The 16,784-nt window shown below is 41.2% G+C and overlaps 1 pseudogene; it reads right to left on the bottom strand.

Annotated features, from left to right (window-relative positions):
- Positions 1 to 771: 771 nt before the first annotated feature.
- LOC137142102 (serpin B4-like) lies at positions 772 to 10,230 on the bottom strand (annotated as a pseudogene).
- Between the last annotated feature and the right edge of the window lie 6,554 nt (positions 10,231 to 16,784).

Consider the following 16,784-nt stretch of genomic DNA (forward strand, 5'->3'; position numbering starts at 1 on the left):
ATTATTATAAGTTCCATATTAATATGCCTAGTAAGGAATTTATTACTCAAAAATCATTTCCTGATTCTTTTTTGTTGTCTGTTTTGTTACAGATATACTTGAGGACAGGTATTTTGAAATAAATTACCAAAATTATTCAAACTGGCATCATTATTTTGTGGTGTTTTCATACATAAAATTCTGCAAAATTCTTTATATTTTAAAATATTTTGTTCAGAATTTTTAAGTTGTTGGCTCAGAATTCCTCCAGGAGTAGTAAAGATGGCAGAAGAGCAATAAAAATAACTGTGAGAACAATGAACCTGATAATTCACCTGCTACATTGCTACAACTCTGGACCAGATTTTCCACTGCAAGAGTTTGGTCAATATGTGTATCGATACCCATTCAGTTCAGGATGATTAATAAAATTCATAGCTCTTTACTTCACTACTAATTATCAAAGTTTGGTTCAAGGAGGTTCCTAGTGATGTGAGACTTGACAGAGGTGCCCTTCCTCAGGTGCTGAGAGAGAGGGACTTCCTTTAAGTAGGAAAGAGAAACAAGTTTGTGTGGGAAGGAAACAGCTGACAGGGTAGGACTGTAATGCTAGTGCTAATATTACAGTCCTGCCATGAGTACAGTGTGCATTTTCAGTGATAACTACAGAATCACTAACTAGATACAGTGGAAGGAAAAGAGAAAAATGAAGAGAAGAAACATTTCTGATGTATTTTCCGAATCATGTTTCCATGACCCGGGATCTTTCTCATGTTAATTAGAGATTTTTCTTTAAGGGGAAGAGAATCTACCATAGAAGAGAATGCATTTGGTTTGTTGGTGTCTGATAAAGAAGAGGAAAGGGTGATCAGCCACAAACTGTACAGGTATACTTGCGCTTTCACCTATGCTAATTCCAGTTGCAGCGGCTGCCTCGGTGCCCTCTTCATTGACCTCTATATAAGCCTTATGGATACCCGCACTCACAAACAGGCCATCTGCTTTTGCTGTTCCAGATAAATCTGATTCTTGAGGGCGAAACACATCGGTCACTCCCAAAGCCTGTAAATATTTGATGAGTTCAGCAGTTGTCTCGATTTTGAACCGAGGGAGTGACACCTCCACTTCGTCTTCTTTCAAATGATGGGGGCTGAGCCAAGTTGTTAATTTCTCATAGGTAAGTTCCTTTTCCAGCTACAGGAATAAAGATACATGGGAATCAGAATCATCAAGATGCCGAACTGAGTGAGAAGGTGGGAAAAGTGATTTTCATTCACACTGTGGTAATCGTGTTCAGGCATGATTCTTACAGTGCTACTGGGGTCAGCGGCATGCAGTTCACTAAGGGTATGTCTACAGAGGGATAAAAAACGTATGGCTGGCCCACATCAGCTGACTCAGGATCACGGGGCTGAGGTTCCAGGGCTGAAAAATTGCTGTGTAGATGTTGAGGCCCAGGCTGGGACCCTTCCAGGGTCCTAAAGCTCGGGCTGCAGCCTGAGCCTCAATGCCTACAGAGCAATTTTTAGCCCCTTGGCCCACAGGGTTTATATCTCCATGTACCTGTACCCTAAAGATTTCCAAATAAGTGTTTGTCCAGTGTTGGGAAGAAAAAGAAAATAAGATTCTATAATCAATGTAAATGTAATGACTGTAATGTTCAGTCACTGCCATGTTCATATTCTGGTTCTAAGATTACCATTTCATCATAGGTATCTTTACCTGTGTTAGACCATCGTAGTTGTTTGGCAGCAGTATGTACATACTCAGGTCACCACCTTTGTATGGGAGTTCAAGCACCTGACAACGATGCTCCTCTATTGTAGCCATTCTATACTTGCCCACATGGTACATCATCTGCACGGGTACGCTTGTAGTCTGAAAGTAATGGCAAGTAGTATCAAAATGAGATACATACATCATGTTCTCCTGTCATTTTTCTGTTTATTAAATCTTCACTTGGACCAAAATGCTATAGTGATTGTTCAGGGCCAGATTATCACCTTCCAAGTAAGGGGATAAAGCCCTCTTGAACCTTTTCAAACAGCTCACAAAAGTTTATTTATCTTTGCTTCCAGGGAAAGGGGTCATAGAATCATAGAGTTGGAAGGGACCTCAGGAGGTCATCTAGTCCAACCCGCTGCTCAAAGCAGGACTAACCTCAGCTAAATACAGTGAGTCAGTGAGGTATTGGAGGATGAAGAGGAATGGGGAAGCCTTAAAGCCCATCCCTATGATCCGGGGTTCTGCCATGCTGCTTCTCCCCTGCCCCTTTAAACTGAGACACCATTTATTATCTCCCTGTGCCTGCCCTCAGGTACACGCACCCCAAGAAGAATAGAAGGTTTAGAAGAAGAGTGAATGCGATTCCCTGGGACCAACACTTTCAGAAATTGCCACTGGTATTATGTGCCTCAGTTTGGTTATCCGACTTGAGAACCATGCTGGGGCTATTAAAACTATGTCTTCAATCTTCCATTTAGTTTAAATCTCAGTATAAAAGCATGTTCTCAGATCTAATTAGCCCAGAAATTTACAAAACCAAAAAGCAATAGAAACATGCAAAAAATTTCATGGAACAAAGCTCCACCAGAAACAATTTTCCTTTAAGTACACTGATTTTTCCCTGCAGAAGGTGAAACTGAATCGAAGCAAATACAAAGCTGTCTAACTAGATTCATGGCCCAAACAAAGAACCTAGGAGAGGGCGGAGTACCATGGGGACAATGTACAGAATGTAACTGTAGTGAGTGGGTGTGGCCTCCCTTCAGGACTGACAGGGAGAAACAGGCCAGGCCTGTGGAGGCGGAGCCAGAGACTGCCTGTCCACCTGCCCGGAAGCGAGGAGGTGGGACAGGAAGTATAAAAGAGAGGCCCAGGAGCTCAGTCGGCGGTCAGCTCCCAGAGAGGAAGGATGTCCCTCCCCACCCTCCAGAGCTGCCTGCGGCCTGGTAGCCGGGTGAGCAGACCGGGACCTGGTACGTGGGTAAGCGGACCTTGGCCTGGTTCCGGGTGCCAGCAAATGAGCAGTGTTTGGCCTGGGATCCAGAGGTACCCCCGGATCCGACCACCCCGCCGGACCCGGCGATCCAGAGGGGCCAGGACCTGGAGGAACTACCGGACGCAGACGAGGAGGAGGTGGCGGCCACCCCAGGGCCAGACTTGGAGAAGCTGCCCTTGGAGTTGCCAGAGGACAGCGACGAGGCACGGGCCCTGACAGGGCTGGACCTGGAGAAACTGCCCCCCACCAACCTCCCCGAAGAGCTGCCCGACCTACCGCCCCCTGACGATATCAAGGGGTTCTACAACCTGCCCCTGGATGCCTTCCCTGACAAGGGCGACTGGACGGCAGCACACCAGGTACCCAAGTGACGGGGAAGGAAGTAACCCAGAGGAGGGGCCACACGGTCTGGGGATTGGGGAACCGGACAGTGAGTCAGCGTGTTGTGGTTGGAACCCTGCTGACTCTGTGGCATACCCCTCTGCAACGGCTAGGGACCTGGGCTGGGACGCAGTGGAGTCGGGTGGGCCTGCATCCCCCTCCCCCTTCCCCGACCACCCCGGTGGCCTCTGAATGGTGTGCGGCCCCGCCTGGGGCCTCTGAACTATTTGCTGCCCCGTCTCGGGCCTCTGAACTATTTACAGCCCGTGGGAACTTGGGCTATCGCCGTTGGGCTGCCCAGCCTGAGCTCGGAGATTGTTCCCCTGCCCCGAGCTGGGTCAACCCCTGCCAGAGTAGGGTAGGGAGTGGGTGTGGCCTCCCTCCGAGACTGCCCGGGAGGGACAGCCACGCATCCTACAGTAACCTACAAAAAAACCCCACTTTCAATATTCAAACTTCAAGAGAGAAAAGAGGAGGGAAACGAATCTGGTAGCCAAATGTGGAAACTGAACACAGACTAAATGGATCTCTTGGTGGCTGTCACCGTAAACTTGGCAGCAGGACAACTTGTAGGTCTGAAAACAAAGCAAACCAGTTAAGGCTCTATGTAGAAAATGATTAGAAGCCAGGCTGTGGACTGCTCCAAATTAGGTAAGAAGTGGGGGAAGGCACAAGAAGCCTTACCTAGGCCTCTGCTCACCTAAGTAAAAACTTTACAAGGGTAGTGATCCTAACTGCACCAGCAACCCCAAAACTGGATGGGGAGAAAGCAGGGTTATGCCCTGAACTCTTCCATTCCTGCCAGAAGAGCTAACAGTCCACAGAGGGGGGCCTTTTATAAACTGACTTCCCCAGGTTGCTTTGTCAGGTATTGTACCTCTGTCAGGCATGATGCATTTTACTAGCAGAAACTTTGGAAAACAGCTCCCTCTCCACCCCCAGGGCTGGTCCCTAGGCCATAATGGAGGCCTAGAGGTAAGGGGCCATATCCCATGGTAGCTCCCTGTTGTCCGCCGACCATGTAAAATAATAGAAGCAATGATGTGATACATGTGTTTCTGTCATCTACCTTGTTAATGTGAAAAGCTCTTTCCTTGGTGTTTTTTTCCTCAAATTTTTCTGCCCATTGTCCTTTGAAGTAAACAGCATTCATGAGGGCTAACTTAGTACTGGCAGAAAGAGTGTCCCGAGGAAAGAGATCCTTGATCTTACCTTAAAGAAATGGAGGCAAATTATTTTGTTTTGGCAGATTGGTAACTCTAATTCTGTCTGTTGTAATAAAATTGATGCACAGTGCATGCATGTACATGTGTGTAAGAAAATATATATGTGACACATGAAAGATGTTAGACTGACAGTCCTGAGATGCTGAAGTCCTTTATTCAAAGAACAAGTGCAACACGAGCAGCATTCCTATAACTATTCCCCACTGACCTACTGACGTGCCTCAATGGAGAATAGATGTCATCTCCCAAAATGGCTATTTTATTCTTTGCTTCTACTGACTCATCTTGGCTCCAGGTCAAATTTTAAGTAAGACGCTGTCATTCACTTTATCTATGTGTTCATAAATCAAGATACCTTTAGAAGGTCCCACTTACCCCCCCACTCCTTGCCCCAATATCTTTTGCCTCTCATTTGATATTTCCTTAAACTCCATGTGGTCAGCCACACAGGTGGTCTCATCCAGCAAGCACTGAAATTGTGAGAAGAATTCCAATTGATTTCAGTGGGTGTTGCACTAGGTCCAGAGTTTGCTGGCTACTCTGATTTCCTCAAATATGTTTTGTCTATGGGAATTAATGATCTAGCTTTGGGTCACTGAGATCATCAAATTGTGGAGATCTGACACTGCAGCTCCATACTGGGTGTGCTCCAGTTATGAGGAAACCTTTTTCTCCTCCAGCTTTTTAAGCACGTTGTAGACTTTACGCTCCTCGTTGTTTTATAAAATATCAAGAAATAGCAGCCAATGGCTGACTTGTCCTTACCCTTTGTAAAGGATTCAACCCATAAATTTATCTGCTGTCTGGTTTCCTCGGCAGCATTCAGAAAATCAGCTGGTTTCAATTCTGCCTGGTATAACTTTTGTATGCAGGATAGGTATTTCTGTACAATAAAAGATAATGCCAGAATAATACATCAGAAAATAGGTCTCTTTTTAGCCTGCCTTCCAAATAAAATAAAATGTACCTGTTTTTTAGTTCTGCAAAGCTGCAAAAAGTGTGTTTGTACATCCTAGAGACAGTGTGATCTAGCAGAATGAAGTGGACCAGTTGAGTAGAGTGTAGAGATAGAGGACCACATAGGTTTGGAGAGTTTGCATAAAACTGTCAAACACTGAACCTTTTTGAGGTTCCTCCAGCTGATAAATGACTCTGCCACTGACTCATTGTGCGACCCTGAGAGAGTCCTTTAATCTTTGTCTTTCTTCCCCATCCATAAAATACGGATAGAGATACTACTTGTCTCCTCTCTCTCTCTATCTGTCTTGTCTATTTATATTGTAAGCTTTGGGGCAAGGACCATCTTTTACTATGTTTCTACAGCATTCTAGTACAACACGGCCGTGAACTGGCTTCAGACCCCTAGGTTGTACTATTGTACAAATAGTAAGGAATACTCAGCAGATTTAAGTAGTTTTGCTGCAGTGAGGCTGGTTTACTGTCTGCTTTTACATGTGATCTTATTATGTAAGGCTGATTTACTGTCTGTTTTTAGATGCAATAAACACAGATGCATGTATCCCCCTGGCAACCCAGCCACCTGAGCAGGCATTTACAGAACATCGGGTTCTGGTTACACAAAGGAAGGTGGACCTTGGTCACTCTTGAGTAACCAGAATATCTGATTGTTGCAGGTCCTCTCATGGTCCTTAAATGCCTGGTCATGCCCTACATGATTCGGGGACTATTCTTATGTAGGCCACTTCCGACTCCCATTCAGTGGAAAGATCTGATAGATGCTGCCCTCTCTTGCAGCTGCCAATGCTTAGGTCTTCAATTTTACTACAGTGGACTGCAGAACAGGAGAAAGTGGTGGAACAAGACCCACTACAAATCTTTCTGTCAGTTCTACCTGAATTTATGCTGGGAGTAGAACCATGTATATAAGTCTCTGTCCACTACTGTCCCTCTCTAACCTAGCGTGTCTGTGACTATATAGTTATATGTAATTATTGAATATCTTGGAAGCACTCTCCTTTAATGTTTCTAACTAAAGATGACTGGAGTGGTACTTCCGCATGACATTTCAAACTCGAAGTTGATTTTGAAAGCTGACTTGTGAACAGTTGTTGGGCCTATGAAATTTCACGCAAATCAAATGGGGAGGCCTCGTAAATAACGTGAAATGAATTGGTTAAAAACATAGCTTGGAATTTTGTAGAGGAATAATTCACCCCAGAACATAGTTAGCAATTGGATTCAAGATGCATGAGCCAGAATAATTCTAGCTCACTCTCTCATCACTGTGTTGCTTCTAGAGTGCTAAGAAGAGTAAAAAGCATTAAAATCTTAATTTTGTCAGTGAAATAAGCAGATACTACTCTAAACATATATATCTGAGGAATCTGGTGCCACAATTAAACAGTTACTTTTTTGGCTATGGAAACTCTCTAAACTTTATTTTGCTGTTGATGTACTAAAGTAATTATATAAGTAATAGTTACAAAGCTGAAGACAAACAGAGGTAAGAGTAATGTTCTGTATAAAACAGCATTTGAGGACAAGGCATAAATAATATTGTCTCTTTTTTATATTTTTGGACAGTGTTTAGCCCAATGAGACCCTGGCCTATAGGCACTACCAAAATAAACAGTATTAGTAAACACTTAGAAATTATGCTTTCAATGCTGTTCAACATACCTAATTACACTTAGGTTCCAGTGCTCTGCGACCAGGGGGGAAATGAGCAGGAGATGTAACTAAAGCTTTAGACTGAAGTTATCTTAAATATTCCATTCTGGAATCGGATGGGTTTATTTTAAGATGATTGGCTGCCATACTATTTGATACATCCATGGGATCAACTCCATCCCTTGTCTAAGTTTACACAAGTCCCATCCAAGTCAGCAAGAAATGGGACCTCAGCTGAACTAAGCCCATGTTCATCTCTATCGGTCCTACAATATCACAGGCCATTAAAGTGAAACCCAATGCAATTTACCTGAATAAAATTGAATGTCTTTTCTCCATACAGTCTATTGGCAATAGCCAGCTCATAAGAACTGGTGGGTTTGTTGATTGCTGAGAAGATGTCATAAAACTGGGAATGGATCCCTCCAGGTACATCGCATTGATCATCAGGAACCTTCAAATAACAAAAAGTTGCTGTAGTTTATTTCTGATTGAAGAAGGCTGAGAGTCTTTGTTTGTATATTATACCATTATTATACCATTCAGATTCAATAATTTAACTAGCTTTGCCTTCTCTGATTTTTTTCTTGTTCCTGAGAATCTGGAGATCTATGGCACAAAAGCCCTATTCTAAGGGCTAAGTAATTCATGGCTTTTGGGCTATGCCACTTGTTACTTATTGAGTAGCACATGTGCAAATTTGTTGAACAATGAAAAGCTTTCAGGGTAGTACAGCTGGAAATGCTTTCCCTTTGTCTGATTGATACATGCAAATGCGCTCGCGATCATGATAGGAGCTCAATGATATGGAAAGGTGCAAACTGAACTGATCACTGGTGAATGCAGTTGAGATTATTGCATCCACAAATCAAGCATATAATTGTACAACATTTTAATAAAAAAAAAACCTAACCCTTACTCCTTGTTCTCTTCTATATCTTTTTTATCCTTCTCCCTCTACATTCTGTCACCCACCATCACAGCATTTCCTCCCCTATTTTTATGTTATAATTCAAATGTGCCATTTTTGAATAGAGATTCATATTCCCCCCGTAGTTTGTCCAATTCCAACATCTGTTCTAAGATACTCGCAGATGGGGAGGAAGAGGTACTCTGCAGCTGCTCTAAATTATCATCACTTACATTTGCTTCAGAAGAGCCTCGTGTTACTGGATTTTCATTTTCTTCTTTTTCAAGGAAATGAAGCACCTGAAGTGGAAATGGAACACTGCAACAGTCATACACTATATTGATTTACTTTTGATGATGTGTGAAACTGAACTTGTCACAGAAAATTCAGTTGTCTGTTTTACCTACTGTCCTTTCTATGGGCGATGGATATCAGGCTTTCAAAAGGCAGGTGTTCTCAGCTTTTATCACTGGATGCCCCAGTGCATCCATTGACATCAAAATTAGCAAGACGTTTGTTGAATGTTACTTAAAATCAGTAGAAGGGAGAGCTATATTTTTATGATTGTGGAACTGATTTTCTATTTCTGCCCATAATAGTCAATCTGTTAGACCTTTTACATTATGCTGCCATAGGGGCTATACATAGGGTTCTGCAGGTGTGCAGTGATCTGCAATAGTGGATTCTCTCACAGGATTGGGACTTGGATAAAAGTTTATTTTTTATAAAACCTAAATTTAAGGAACAATCTGAAGACCAATGGAAATGTTTTCATAGTTTGCTATGTTTAATTCTAAAAAATGCAGTGTTTGTTTGTCAAATATAGAATTAGATCCTGCCCATATTTAAATGTATAGGAGTTTTGCCATTGACATCAATGGTAGTAGCATTGGAATCTACATTTTTTTAAATTGCATTCCTCTCACAAGCAGATCCCTTTACATCTGCTAACTGTATTGGGTGACATGTCTAGTCTTCAAAGCAAAATATCTGAAAGTTCTATTAATATTAGTTGATATAATCAAGGGCAGATGACACATGATTCCCAATAATACTAACTCCTGTGCAATCCAAGCTTGAGCAACTCAAATCAGTTTCCAGTGAAAAATGTGAATCGTAGAGGCACATGGGATCCAAAATAGGTTTATACTTTTGCCAAACTAGATGTTCAACTTATTTTTTCATAACTATGACCCAAAGTAGTCACAATTTAGCATTAGTAAGTCTGATGCTCAGCACGTTTATAGTAAGCAACTAAAAGGGACCATGAATCTGAGATACACACATTTCTGAAAGAACTATTTAGGCTGCTTATCTCTCCTTTGGTACACTGCAGAATAAAAAAATGTCACTGGGGGGGATGTGGAAAATGAAGGTGAGTGGCTGGAAATTGCAAACACTGAGTAAATTTTCTCCGGGTTTTATCTGAGATGACCTCTTCTGCCGGTATTGTGCTATTTGCCAAGAAGCTGAAATATCCCAAAATAGACCAGTCTCGGCAGAGGGTAAGTGAAGCTGCAACATAGACCACGGTCTCACAAATATTAACATTTCCAGTCCACGAACAAGAGATTTCTCCCTCAAGCCCTGATCCTGCAAATCGTTCCCTACGTGAATGTCATCATGTACATGAGTAGTGCATAATGGTACTCAAGTTTGTTATTTCCAGTTTCCAGTAATATTCCCAGCCTGCAGCTTCTGCCAGGCACCTTTTCAACTCCATAAAGTTACATTCTATTCAATATAGAAATGCCTTTGAGACCTTAATTAGGGCAATTGCTACTTGTGTAGTCTACATTACCCATAGAAAAGGGAAACACTGAGTTACAAGAAAAGAAAAAACTTCAGGAACTCAGGTGACATTGCACATTGGAGTGGTCTACCATTTTTCTACAAATACAAAAGTATAAAACAAATGACTTATTGATACCTACCTTTTGTATCTGGGTTTGAGTATTACCTCTGGCACCAAGGAGGACCATACCCAGGGCAGCAGAGATACTCAAAGGAGAAAAGATGATATTTTCAGATGAATGATCTTTGTTCAGTACTTCGAAAAAGTCAAGGCAAAATTTGGTATGTCCTTCACAGGTGGAGCTCATTGTTGAAATGAAAAGCTGCCTTGGGAAAAAAAACAAATTAATAGAGTTCAACCATCTCTTTTCTCAAGCTCTTACTGCATCAGAAGATTTTGGTGACTTTCTTGCTAGTTATACACACACGTCTAGCCTCAGGGTGGGGCAACCACCTATAAACAGAGGTGGGGATAATACTTGAGTTGCTTACCCATAAGTCTTGGGAAGAATGGGATACAGGCTTTTAAAAAAAGAATTTCCATTGAGAAAGCAGCCTCATCTCCAATTTTCCTCTCAGGAAATCCACTTCTGTGGCTATTCTACAACACTACAAGGAGTAAAAACTACCAGCTCAGTTTCTTGGAGCAATGAAACATGCTGCTGCATCTCCGCACCTGACTTCAGGGGAGTTCCTCATGATTTACAGCAGTATGAGTTCAGAATCAGGCCTTCAGAGGGGGTTTATTGAGTGCTCTGATTTTTTATTTGTATGTGATCTGGGCCACCTTAGACTCTCTTTTGCACCAAGATATAACTAGAATAACTTCAGAGGAGTTAATCCAGATATACACAAGTGTAAATGTGTAATTTAACCTTGATGTCTAGGTAACAACAGCAGACAATGGATAGAAAAAGATTTGATTAATATGTAATAAGGTATCACCGAATGATCTTATTCTATTATAAAAGAAATGTACACTATATAAGAATTGTGAACATCTATTTATTGCAATACATTTTGCAATTGAGATTGACTCAGAGGAGGATTATACTCTAATCTGTCTCCATTAACTCTGGAAAGCGATACCCTTAATATATTACCAGGTAGGTTCTCCAAGGTTTAACAAATGCCACTAAAAAGATGTGGGCGAAGTTTTTCCAACAAATAGTTTATCTGCTAAAAAATGTAGTTTGGTCGATCTGTAACTATTTGTGAATTTGACACAAATTTTCCAAAGGGTTTGGGCCAAAGAAACATTTTCATGTTAGATTAATTAAATGACTGGTGCTGTGCTCCTTGCACCTCTATATCTTTAACCCAATATTTAGGTGTTGGTATTCTCCCTTATAAACATCTGCTCCAAAGTTAAGACATTCACCTGGGGTGGGGAGACCTAGGTTCAGTTCCCCCCATCTACCTGATTTGGAACAGTGAGTTGAATTTGAATCTCTCACCTCTCAGGAGAATGCCACCACAGGTAGGCTGTCAGGCAGTCTGGAGTGGGTCACTCACACTGAAGCTGTTCCACTTTGTATTAATTAAATAGTTATTCTAGCAGAGACTTGAATGTTGGACCCCCTCCTCTGCTATGAGATTCTTTATTATGAAAGTGGATGATCTAGTGGCTTTCCCCTTCCAAATTCTACTTCACTGTTTCTCTGAAGTTGTGTTATACAACAATACCTTTCATTCTGTAAGCAAGACACGAGAAATAATTTTCCACTCTACTCAGCACTGATAAAGTCCCAATTGGAGAACTGTGTCAAGTACAGGGCACCACACTTTGGGACAGAAGTGGACAAATTGGAGAAAGTCCAGAGAAGAGCAAAAAAAAAGATTAAAGGTCTAGAAAACATGACCTACAAGGAAAGATTGAAAAAGTTGGATTTGTTTAATCTTAAAAAAGAGAAGACTGAGGGGAGGGACGTAGAAGTACGTAGAAGGGTGTCATAATGAGGAGAGTGATAAATTGTTAGCACTGAGGACAGGACAAGAAGTAATGGGCTTAAGTCGCAGCAAGGGAGATTTAAATTTGACATTAGGAAAAACTTCCTAACTGCAAGGGTATTAGAGAGACAAGGTGGGTGAGGTATCATTTTTTATTGGACCAACTTCTGTTGGTGAAAGAGACAGGCTTTCAAGTCACCCAGAGCTCTTCTTCTGGTCTGGGAAAGTTCTCTCTGCATCATAGCAAAATGGATGGTGGAAGAGATCATGGATTGACACCCCATCACTAGAAGATTTTAAGAACAGGTTAGACAACCACCTTATGATTTAGATCAACGGTTCTCAACCGGTGGTACGTGTACCACCGGTGTTAAGTGGAAGACGGCTGGGTGGTACACGAGCCGTACCTTGCTGCCGAATCTGCTGCCGAAATCCCCCCCCCCCCCCCGCCACCGCCGTGAAACCTTGCTGCCGCCGAATTCCCTCCCCCTTCCCCCCGCCGCCGCCGCAAAATCCTGCCGCCGAAAAGGGGCAAACGGTGGCAGGGTTTCGGCGGAGGGCATTCTTCCCCCCATGCAACCCCACCGCCGCCTAAATTGTTCCCCCCCTTTTTTTACCGAGTACCACTCAGGTCAGGTACAGTCGGGTCAAGTGGTACTTGACCCGACTGTACCTGACCCGACTGGTACTTGGGAAAAAAATGTTGAGAACCGCTGATTTAGATAATACTTAATCCTGCTTCAGTGCAGAAGACTGGACTAGATAGCCTGGTCAAGTCCCTTCCAGTCCTTCATTTATATGATTTTCTTACTTAAATATTTTGTTTTCATCTTATACTCTTTTTAAAAATATACAAATTTACTGACATCTGAGGTTGAGAAGAAAAGTGTGTGTATTATTTTAATGCAAAATGCTTTGTTTTAGAAAAAGTAAAAAGATTGCAGAGAATTTATTTTCCTACTCATCAAAATCTGGCAAATAATATGTTTCACAAAAGTTTATGATTCTATGTAGTAATGTGAAATGCTTCAGAAAGTTACGACACATACAACATTTTATGTAAACTCTGCAAGACAAATTTTGCTTTTACACTGATATAAATGCATCATAATTTATCTTAAACCAACAGAATCTCTGGGGATCAGCCCTTCTGAAAATCAGGTTATTTATTTAGGTCCCTAAATCTGGGTTTAAATGATTGCCTTTTGGCACCTACATTTGAAAATTTTTCCAGAGTGACTTGCCCACAGTCACACAGGAAGTTAGTGGCAGGGTCGGGAATAGACTCCAGCTGCAGCCTTGCACCTTTAGCACATGATTCTCTGCAGATATAAAATTCTGGACAGCTGGATTAGTCTGTAAAATCCTAAAATGGATTGGTTATAGGGAAAGGACTTACAAAACTGCTCTTCACCAATCATAGCATAACAAAAACATGACATTTATATGGAAGAAATGCTTACCCGGTCATCGAAGATTAAGTTTGAAGTGTGGTGACTTGCAAAGTGTTGAAATATAAAGCATTTGCAACACTCACTGGCATTATCATTTGTCCAAAATTATTATTTATTATGTCCAAATGGTTGCTTAAAGGTAACTTGCATAACTAATTAGAATGTAATCCATAGAATAACTTTTGCCAGACATAAACAGTAATTATCGTTCTTGTATAAAGTGTGTGGATTCCAGGAAATATAAGAAACTATGAGTCAGATTGTATCCTTTGCTGTATATTTGCACAGATCCTCCAACACAAAACTGCCCTAAATCTGGTGGATTCAGCCCCTTTGATAATCCTCCTCCATAGAGAGATCCTTCACTGCCATAGAGATAAGGTAACCATGAGGAATGAACAGAGTGCGGCTAAGGAAAAGGGAACGTGCATAATTTTATTCAAATAACGTGGTCCATTGAATTCACATTTGGTTTTGATTCTTGCAGTAGTTCTTGATTTTTGCTTTTGTGGGACAAAAAAGACCATTCCACAATGTACTAGTTAACTACCGTTTTCTTCTTCAGTCCTCCCCACTTCCTTACTACCCAGATATCTGTTATAGGAAGCACAGGGCTGCAGAGACTCATAGATTAGCTGCATGACATGTGTTTCATTCACCATATGGATATTGTGTGTCACCTGGTAATTGTAATTGGATTTATTAATTAATTCTTTAAACCCAGCTATAGTCTTCTCTCCTCCATATTTATAGCTGTAAAACATTAGCTCTTTAGGATAACAGCAATTTAGTTGTGGTTTCCTGCTGTCTTTGGTTTGCGGGAGCTTTTGAATTTTCTAGTTTAGTGTTCTTCTCCTCTGCTAATGATCTGCCATATAGACTTACAATGTTTTTCATTTCCTACTAACATGTTGTACATCAATATGGAATTCAGTAATATCGTGAAAAGAACTTAGTTTGTCTTTATTCATAATTTGTACTGTCAAAACTCCTATTGGAGATGGTGAAAGATTTTGCCAGATTAAGGACTAAGTAAATACTAGGGGGTCAGAATCCAATATATGGACTGAAATTGGGTAGTGCCTTACTCTTCTAGTGGTCCAATTGATTTAAAGGACCTTTGGGATGAAATCCTGGCTCAATTGAAATCAACCACAAAACTCCAGTTGATTTCAGTGAGGCTAGGATTTTACCTTTGTCCTTAGCTTGTCTTATTTTCTCTGTATCGTGGCAATCTAATTTTCCTCAGAAACTGGAAAATGTATCTAGGTGACAATGCTTCCAGACTCCTTTACAATATCTAATCTATAATCTGTGCTGTAAATATGTACAGTACAATTGTACTAGTATGACACACAACATGCATGTTCTTTATTATTATTTAAAGATTGATTACAATAGAATTTAGGCATCTAACCTGTTTAGGTGCTTTTGAACATCCCAGTAGGCACCAATCTGCATCTTTACTTGCCTAAATACCTGTGATCATCTGGCCCTCAGACCCTAGCCATTTCTGTTTCCCTGGCTGTCACATGGTTCATTATGGAGTATCCAAACACATACTAAATCATAGATTATTTTGTTATTAGAAAACTAACAACAAGGTGGCAAACTAAAAACCTTTTTTTCCCCTTCCCCGTCAGAGGAACAACAGTTTAGTCCTTGGTCCACTAATTTGCTGTGTTGTGCCATCTCACAGCAAGAACTATCGCATGCAGAGATTTATCCTTATTTATGTAAATCAAGGTTTTAAGGAATAGGATTGTCATCTACTCCAGATATTTCTTCCTTTGATTCATCTTCCCCACATCAGCTTCTTTTCTTAAAATTCTGAAAGCATATCATACTTGCACTCTGTTTTCTTAGAACTGAACTCTAAACTAAATTTAGGATGAAAATGTGCTAGCATTATTTTCCTGCATGATATGGATGTTATCATTTAATCTGCCCTGTTGGGCAGAGTTTAACTAATTCAGAAGAAGTTTCAAAGACAGCTCACTATGTCTATAGAGCAAAAACACGGCTACCTCTCCGGAACTATGTCTTTACAAATATCTACATTACCTCAGATTCCTGAGAGAGAGAAGAAATTACTTGTGTCCTCGGCCAGGTTCTGGGTCTGTTTGTTAGGCAACAAAGACATTTAGAAATATAAAACAGTTGTGCTTCCTTCTGGCCTACATCCTCCACTCTTACAGCCCTGTATGTTTCACCACCTAGGTTCACCCCTCCTCCCCACCAGTTTCCAGAACTTTTTGTTGCAATATTTGCCCCAGTTGTTGACATGCCGTATCTTTGTATGACAATAAATAAGTTTAGAAATTAAAAAAAGATTGCAGCTTTCTTTCCTTCTAGCCTGCATTCTCCACTCCTAGTGCCCTATGTTTTCCCACCTACACCTACACCTTCCCCCCACCAGTTTCCAGAACTTTTTGTTGTAAACTTTGACTTGAAGATTGACCCATCGTAAGTATTTTAAACAGCAATCTTAGAGTTAGAAGATGAATACAATGTTCTTATAGAGCTGATATTTTAGGCAAAAGGATAAGAAAAATACCACAAAGTGACCTACTGTAAGAATGGCAGGTTATGTTGTCCATTGCAACTCTCTTTTTGGCGGTGGTGAGACTTTTGTTTAAAATTAGTGCAGTTAGTGTTTAATTTTTGACACAAATGTCTGTCTCTCTTCTGGATGGGTGTACTGTGCGGCCTGATTCTCCACTGCATTATTGCAGTTTTAAACCACTGTCACTCTATAAATTTCAATTGACATCTATGAGGCATATCCGTGTAAGACTGGAGTAATGCAGGGATCAATTAGGCCCTGGGACTCCACCATCCTCATTGAAAACAGTTAGTAATATGTAGACTGCCATGCCAGATCAGACAAACAGTCCAAGCGAGCCTGGTATTCGGTCTCCAGCAGTGACCAATACTAGACGTTTAAGTGGAGGATGGAAGACCTTCAAAATGGGCCTGTCAAAGAATGTGCGGAATGAGCACTAAAATACTCCCATGTTGGAAGCTTTTCTCTGACACAAGGCAGTTAGTGGTTGCTGTGTGTACTGAAGGATGAGGGCTCATATCCCTTTTTATTTTAAAGGCTGGACTAAAGAACATCCCTTGATGCAAAAAATGATCCATACTCAGGAAACTGGTGGCTGAGGGGTTGAAACATTTTTTTAAAATATAAAGGTTTCTTTTTGCTTCATGCTGAGACCAGACATGAAAATTAATAGCCCCTATTCAGCCAGGAGTTCCTGCTCTCAGAGATAGCAGAAAAAGAATTCTTAACTGCACAGGTACCCTCACCCTGGATAGGCTGGCTTCCTATTTGGAAAATCCAAGCCTATTAACTGTATGAAGGAGTGCTTTTCTTGAAAGTATGTCTGTGTAGACATATACACCATAATAGGGACTTCTTTGGGGTTACATTTTAGCATTCAGCTTTATCATGT

This window comes from Emydura macquarii, unplaced genomic scaffold, assembly GCF_026122565.2.
Source record: "Emydura macquarii macquarii isolate MOO-44397 ecotype Brisbane River unplaced genomic scaffold, CSIRO-AGI_Emac_v2 contig_3141, whole genome shotgun sequence".
In the NCBI taxonomy this organism is placed as follows: Eukaryota; Metazoa; Chordata; order Testudines; family Chelidae; genus Emydura; species Emydura macquarii.